The following is a 9,167-nucleotide window of genomic DNA, read 5'->3' on the forward strand; positions in this document are numbered from 1 at the left end:
TGTCTTTGATCTCTTATCAACGTCTACTGATAATAATTTACAACAATATATTTATATATTATACTGTGATGTATTTCCCAAAGGATTTACATTATTCTTCAATTATGGAAATCACAGCGCGATCTACTAGCGTTACAAAACAATATTGCTATTGAAAATGATGAGGCACAAACTCAATGTCTGGTAGATTGCATTAAATATACCTTATCAAATTATAAAAATAATCCAAGTACCAGAGAAATGGAGTACAAGTAGTACCAGCGACGTAAAAAAGGGTAGAACATTTTTTTAGGAATTATTTCTTATTAGATATAATTTTTTAGTCTATTTTAACAGAAAACTAAAATCGATCGTACCTATTTGAATTAATTGTATTGTACTTAAGTGCCTAACACATAAATTGTCTATCATAATAAAATAAACAGCCTAGTATGTTTAAAAATACTTTTGCGAAGTTTGTGTTGTGTAATTCTGATTATAAATATTAAATAATACAGCTGAACATTATCTCATGTGGGTATCTAGTTGAGTATTTCCAAGAAAGCATTATTTATAATATGACAATTTGACGAACACTATAATTTTTATAAGTATCGTATATCGCTGTATTTAAACATATTTTATTTTGCACGATTAATCGCCTAAATTATTATAGTGTGTCACTTTTATCTGTAATCGTTATCGTTATTTGCACATATTACCAGTTTACCACAGCACTGCATGTTATTTTATATTATTATATTTTATCAACCATCAAACTTGGTGACAAACGGAAGTACAAGTACGTCCTTCAAATGTAAAAGTTAATATATTACTATAATATTTTCGATTATTTAATTACATTTGATGTTTATAGTGTTTAAAAATTAAAATATATTGACAAAGGGTTATTGGATAGCAAAAAAATTAAACTTGATAATATAGAGAGTAGAGACCAAAATTTACCCGGTATCTACAAGTAATCCAAATTATAACAAAGACATAGTGACCAATGTCAGTAAAGACTAGGTAGCCGAGCTATAATAAAAGATCGGAAATAAATGAAATTGATTCGGGTATGGCTATTGCTATTTGGTTAGTAAGTAACTAAGTCGCGTTACGTAAAAACTTATAAAATCTTTACTTACTCAATATTATTACTTTTATTGATGTGAAACATCTATAGCCGCACGTAAAACCGATTTCTGGCGTGGCGACGCATGCCGTGGCGACGCGTCGCCACGCTATATGATGGTATATACTATATATGATGGTAGTGTGTACGGTGTGGCGACGCGTCGCCATGCGCAATCGACTGTGCGATTCTCTTCCACTCGATCCGGCGTTAAGCCATCTCAATCCAATTATATCATGATAAAAAAACAGCATAATATTAATTATTATTATAATTAGTTAGTTTTTATTATAGTTATTATTTTATCATATCATTTATATCTCAATCCAAGAGAACCTACCACCAGATACGGAACAACAATAGATGCTGTATTTATTATAGATATCTTGATAATGTTATGTCCAATACTTTTGTAACATACTTCAGCTAGCATCGACCAATTGTCACAGTAATACTGTCGTCAGAGGCAACATCGAATGTCACTATTACCGAAGTCACTGATTAAACGAATTAAGTAGTCACGATTTGAAATAAATTCGTAAATTTTTGTATTTAATGAAAATAAATGTTTATTAAATAAACAGTCATCATTATCTGAAAAAAATCGTAATATTTTAATTTATATATTTAAATAAAACATTATTAATCCTCAATAGATTTAAATGAGTCAGCACTTGCCACTTAGTACCAGTACACAAATACACTCGCAAACTTATGATAGTGGTTTTTTGTAGATAAAACGTAAACTTGTACCAATGATGAAAAGTATAAGATTTTTGAAAAATCGATGGATAAGTTGATGAGATGAGTTATGTACTTTTGTTTCCCAATATAGTTATATAACTATTTAAAAATTGGCCAGTGTAGAAGAAGGCAGAAGCTATTCGACACTGAAACGTTTGAAGCCATATTTTAGGAATCCTACGAAAGAAAATCAATTAAATGGAATGTCTCATTTAAGTATCCACAGATAAATACCAATCCAAAGTAGTGAAGTGATCGATGTTTTTTTCAAAAATAATAGTCATTGTCTTAAAAAACGAACTTGATTATATTTTTATATTTTTTATTATTTATACATATGACTAAGTAATAAGTTAGATTAATTTCAAATTTAAAAATTAACCCCCCCCCCCTCTTCAAAAAAAATTTCAAAATCCAAGGCTAAGTACACCATTCAGTAGTAGAACGGTTAAATAACTTTATGTTAAATATCGACAAAATATAACTGCCAAAATCAAAATAACATACCCGAATTCCTCTTACTAATCATTACCAGAGTGATTGGATTAAACTCTAACTAGTATAAATATAAGGTAATTAAATGCAATTACTGCAATAGCAAGCTATTGTATCATGCACGTTCCAATCATTCCTAGACAAGTAGGTAAGTAAAAAATGTATTAAAAAATGTGCTTATAAGCAATTTAATCTAAATTTAACTATAATTTTTTTTATCAAATAAAACAATAACAGGAACCATTAATTATCAAAAACTTATACTTCGTAAGTGAAACCAATTTTGAATGTACTGGGAAAATTTATGAAACATGACGCATATTAATACATAAATGGATGATGGATGATATAGGTACTTAACTAATGGAGTAGCTAAAAAAAAAAGATAATATGAGTAGGTGAACTAATTCTATAAATTAAAATATTGGTTATTCAAATGTATTTTCACCAAATAGGTACCTTCCATCCACATTATTAATGATATAAGTATAATAGTTATTAACTTAAGATTTTAGTACTGTACTATAGTGTAGTAATTGGTGAATATGCAGATTGCAGATTGCAGTTAATTTAATTTGATTTTTAATTCTAAACAATTATTTTATTGTCAATTCTTCGTGAAAAATGTTAACTGAATAATGTTGTCCTTAATAAATTTTAACTTTTCATATAGATAGTATAAAAAAAGCTTTTTTTAAGATTAAAAATGTGTTAAACGTCAATTAAATAATAAATAACATAAATTTTATGCAAAGAAAAAAAATTGAAATTAAAATTAAATTATCATATCAATTTGTATGGTTAAAGAAAGATAATAAGAATAGTATAGGTTACCAAATGTCCTGTATTGTACGGAAATGTTCTGTTTTTAACTTTATCTGTTCTAATGTCTCAAAACTCTTTTCTAAAACAGAAATGTCTCATTTTTTCAAACGTTTCTCATTTCATCCCATTTTAAACTACATCCAAAAGAAAATGTATGCATTATAATATTATTTTAATTCTAGTTTCTTCGTATAATCATTTTACTTTTTATTTTTGTGTATTTACATATTATATGATATATCCATGCAGACACGTATATAAAATACAATTTGGGGGGGGGGTTTACAAAATATAGTAATACAAATTGTGCCGCAACATAATAAAACAATTTCTTCTTCGTTACTCATTATTTTTTAGTACGATAATTATTATGCTTAGTATCCAAATTTTATGTATGTTATTTGTTCAAAAGGAAGTTAATAAAAACAATTATAATAATAAATATAACTTTAAATGTTATGAACAGATTGAACAGAACAGACATTTATTTTATTATAGTACCTATGCACATACCTAAGTAATTATACTATTAAGTACTAGATAAAAGGAAAAAAAATCAAACATTAAAAAATTACAAATTAAAGTATAAAATCCCATTTTCATGGTAACTTAGCAAATCTATCGATAATTTCTACCATATTTAAATCAAAATTTCGGTATATGTTTAGTAGTGCTAATCCAGTAAGTCTAATTTCTCTTATATTGTTTCGTAAGTACGTTTTAAGTCTTCGTAGAGTTGAGAATGACCGTTCGCAGTAACAGTTGTACCTAACAGATAATGTGGCCAAAATGTACCTTACAGTATTGATTTAATAATACATAAATTAGCAATTTAATAGGAATTTTTGGTAATCGATTGGGATATAAGAAAAGATTATTGACAAAATGTGAGTTTTCTAGGTATATAAAGGCTTATATATATATCGCAATGTTCAATTCTCACACGTGCGTAATTCTCAGTAATCAGTTATCACTTCATTCGACATACTAGATTATAAACTTGTATTTCATACCCGACTAATATAAACAAAAGAAAACTAACCAATAGCTAGTAATAAAAATATTTTATAATAATAGGTGTATAATTTGACTTAATTTTCAAAGAAATTATTTCTGGTGGAGGGAGGTGAACCCCCAAATCCCCCCTGTATACGTGACTGTATCCATGTTTAATCTCTTAAAAATTTTGTGAAATTGTAAATATTTAACTTAGGCTAGGATCACACTATGCATTTTGTCGGCAACCGAAAAATACTATCCCGATTAACCGCAATCGGGACGATCGATCATACTGTGCGTTTTATCGGTAACCGAATAAATACAAATGAGATTAAAAAGCCCGAAAATCGTTTTTAATTTAAATTTAAATTTTAAACTGATTTTTTATTTAAACGAAATGTATCTAATATTATAAGTAAAAAATAATAAAAAGGTTGTGTGATTAGAATTATTTGTTTTTATTTAAAACGTGTATCAACTAATTATGCTAATAAATAATAATATACATCTATAATATAAATAAAATATAATATATATATATATATGTATATTACAAATATATTTTAAGTTTTTTAATTATTTAAATTTAAAAATGATTATTAATTATTCATAAAATTTTCAATTTCGGTTACCGATAATCCGCACAAACGTGATCGGACAAACTGCATTGCATGTGTTGTGCTTTACATCCCGAAACGCAACCGGACGGTTGGGCCGCAACACGTTGCGGTCGCTTCTAGACGGTTTTTAATCGGTTCCGCAAATCGGTCTAGTCTGGCCCTGATAACGCGTTTTATATTTAAATCTATTTTATTTTAAAGTGTTGCGGTTCGGCTCCGGTTGGTCGGGAACCGACAAAACGCATAGTGTGATCCTAGCCTTATTACCATTCTCGGACATTTGAAAACTTTCCGGTAGTTATTACATCCAAATCCTAGAATCCAGTTTTAACTTGATTAATTGATGTGTTTGCAGATGGGTTGAATAGTCATATTTTAAATATCAAAAGGGTTGTTGATGACTTTAAAAAACGGCAATAGTTAGACGCATTGTGGTAAAAATTTAAATTAGTTGATGATTATATGGGTAATATACTAATAGGTATCACAAATCATAAGGTTGTGAAATATTCAGAGTTGAGGAGCCATTCAATGAAAATTTAAAAGAATGAGAGGAAAGTATAAAACATAGCCAAATTGAAGACAGGAGAACATGTTATTAATTTCCTAGCGAGATTATGGTTGTGGAACCAGATTGGTGATTGGATAGAGATATATTTCTACAACAAGCGCAAAATGAATTGATTGATTAAAAATGTATTATTACTTAAAATTAATTTATATTATTGATAAGTGATAACTCTAAATTACTTTCAAGTACTGCAGCTTATACGCTTACTTTAATATACTCAATAAGACTAAACTACATATTATTATTTAAATCCATAATCATAATACTCGTTATTCAATATTTACATTATAAAATTAGATATTTATTTAAGTTTTTTAAGAAAAAAAAAACGTATATTTAAGTCGTAATCCGTAGGTATAAAAGAAAATATGGAATATCTAGGTAGATACATTATGAAAAAATACAAAAGATAAATAGTATAGTACCAAAATTAGACAGTTGTAATATTATATTGTTTGTAATTTAAGCATATTTTGTTATTTAAAAAATTTAAAAAACTAAAAATTATAAGATATTTTAAAACAATTGTATAGATAATAGATACATAATTATGAATTATACTTGAATTGTTTGAGATAAGTCATGCGCAATGCATCTATAAGTGTATTATTTTATTGTGCTCGACCAATACAAAAAAAAATAGGTAAAGGGTAAATAATATAACATATTGTCATAAATTCATAATATTATTTGATGATAGGTGACATATGGTACATATGGTGACGAAATAGACTTGTTTACAATGAAATACATTTAGGTGTCTACTTGTTATTTCAAAATGTTAACTTTTATAAAAAATATTTATTTTTTTTTTGTTTAATTTTATATAATATTATTATTATGCAAAACCACATTTTTGAAAAAAAAAATTAAGGTTTTAAATTTTTTAATAACGATTGCCAAACATACATTCTTATGTACCTATCTAAATATTCTAAATTCAAAGTAGGTACTCTATTATATATTTTGCTTCAGCCTTCAGGATATAAAATTAAAAATGCATTTATTTATTTGAAAAAAAAAACTAATGACAGAAAAATTGTAAAAATATTAAATTTTATATTGTAGTATTATCAAAAATATAAAAACTGTTATGAATATTTAAAATAATTTGATCATTTTGTTTATAAATAAAGGTTACATTATAAAAATAATAACAATAATAGTTATACTAACGTTTGATTCTAATAAGTAATTAGTAATTTAATGAAGATTCTAATTTAGAAATTAAACATCAAGTTACTTAAAAATAATGTTTAATATATATTTGTTAATAAAAATTGGATTATTATCTTATTTAAACAAATATTTAAAAATTTCTGGTATCAACTAAACTTATATAGATATATATTAAAATGTCTATAAATTGTAACATCTACTAATTAATGAATAAATCAAAATACTGAGATAATAAATAAAAGTGCATATATTAACTATTAAACATAAATTATGAATATATATTATATATAATACTGCATGGGCGTCACCAGATATTTTTCTCGGAAGGGTAGAAACAAAATTAATTTTTATTAGTAGTAAATTATTATGTTTCGTCAAAATTAAAATTAGGTATTATTATTACACAGAACACTCAACTATAATAAGTTAAAATAATCATGAATCAAGTTATTATTAAAAAGAGTTTCATTTTTCATACTATTTATCAGTATTATTAAAATTTAAAGTATTTGGTATTTTCAAAATTGGCGCGTAATAGATAATGCTTGGGAAAACAAATTTAAAATTCTAGAGGAACAAGTACCTTGTCTTTTCCCTTTATGTAATAAGCTATTATAGGCTATTTTAGAATATACATAGTTATATATTGATGTTGAATAAGAACCATAGCGACAAAGTTTGATTTAGGAAGCCAGGAAGGCGAGGCACTTCCATCGGGAAAATAATCAAATAAAACATTTATAGAGGAAGGCAAATATTAGTAAAGTACTAAGTATTTTATCCCGAGGCTAAGACACAGTGGGCTTGATAGCTGACACTTGGGCACTAGATTATTAATTATTATATATTAATATTATGTACAGGTATAATATTGTGTACCTACCAACCTACCTATATGGCTATATGGTATAATATTATAATAATCGGTTGAAACTACTAAAGTTTTTTAAATTTATAATATATATATAATAGTAAGTACCTTTAGTACCTACTTAATACATTTTCTTTTTAAGTATTATGATTTATGGTTATTCACCGATGGTGAAGTGTCATATAGGAAATGATAGGATAATGTCCATACACTTCTAATAAGGCAAATAACTAGGTTTTATAATTATTAATAAAATATAATCTATATAAAAATAAATATGTCAAATTTATTTTAGTTTTTTTTAGATATAATTAATTACGGATCTCACGCGAGTAAGCAGTGTCCAGCAAGACAAGTAAATTCAGTAAACATTTAATACAGTTTAAAATAATTTTGATAAGATGTAGTCAAATGTGAGGTGGAATTGGAAAATGGTTGAGGATTATCATTGAGCTTAGCCTTTAAAATTGTGCCTTAAACAATATTTTATTTTGGTAAGTCATCACTTTATTTGTATAAATAAACTAGATTATAGTATAATATAAAATACAGTATATTAAATGTTAATAAATATTAATATGTTAGAGCAAATTAAATTACTTTTTTTTTTTTTAAGTAAATTAATAAAATTTAACTTAACCTGGTCGATTCGGTTCTATATATCGTGTGCGTAGTACAAAAATTTGAATATTTTAGGTGCTAGTTGAGCGTTGAGCTATGTGAAACATATCTCACCGTTCGCCGTTCATATATTTGTTTTAAAATATTTTCAATTAATAACTAATAACTAATTATTATTTATTTTCGTTATCTATTGCTGCAAAATCTTTACTGTAATTGGTTTACAATTATTGCAATAATTTCCGTTGTATTTTTGTTAACGTCTTTTTGTTCCAAAGCCTCGCTTTGCCCCTTGTCTTAGTCAGTTTTGAACATCTCAGAAATTCTTTACACCAAGTCTTCATGTTAATTTATTAAAAATTAAAAGTAGGTAAATAATTGTTTCATTAAACATTTTAAATTATAATATGCAAACGATAAACCAGTTATTAACGCAATTAATTTGCTAGCTTTTTACAACTGCTTACAAACTATAAAAACATAATCAAATTATTATTATTATTTATTATTATAAGAGTAATTTAATTCTAATAATTGTTAAGTAGGAACCATCAGTGTTTGGCATCCATTTCCTAATCGATATAGACAAGCTTATTATATACTTTTGGACTTTATCCAAAAAAACAAAAAAAATCGCAAAAATGTTTAATTTAATAATATTATTTACATCTTCCTCGATATGTTTAAATACTTTAAACTCATAATAATCTAATAACTACGTTGTAAATATATTTAAACAAAAAGGTGCCTCTAAAATTTACAATAACTGATAACCGTCTTCCAATAATGTGTATAAGACTAGCTCACCTTGCGCGTAATCAGCCAATCGAGGTCAGAGAATTAATTATAGGTACCTAGCCAGAAATTAATTGTAGAATAATAAATTATAATATTATAGGTTACATATTGTGTTCTATAATATGGGTCGTCAATCGCGATGAATAAATGAAAATAATATACAATAATAATTGTCGGAGAATTTTCGGGGACCCATTCCCTTGTTAAAATATACGACCTTACCGCGATTGATTTGAATTCTTTTTCTCGTCAACGAATAAATTATACTGATGTTTTTAAAATAAATAAATACATTATAAAACAAAACTAAACCAAGGATATTCAAGAATA

The sequence above is a fragment of the Melanaphis sacchari genome, unplaced genomic scaffold, assembly GCF_002803265.2.
Source record: "Melanaphis sacchari strain LSU unplaced genomic scaffold, SCAv2.0 Contig10_pilon_pilon, whole genome shotgun sequence".
In the NCBI taxonomy this organism is placed as follows: domain Eukaryota; kingdom Metazoa; phylum Arthropoda; class Insecta; order Hemiptera; family Aphididae; genus Melanaphis; species Melanaphis sacchari.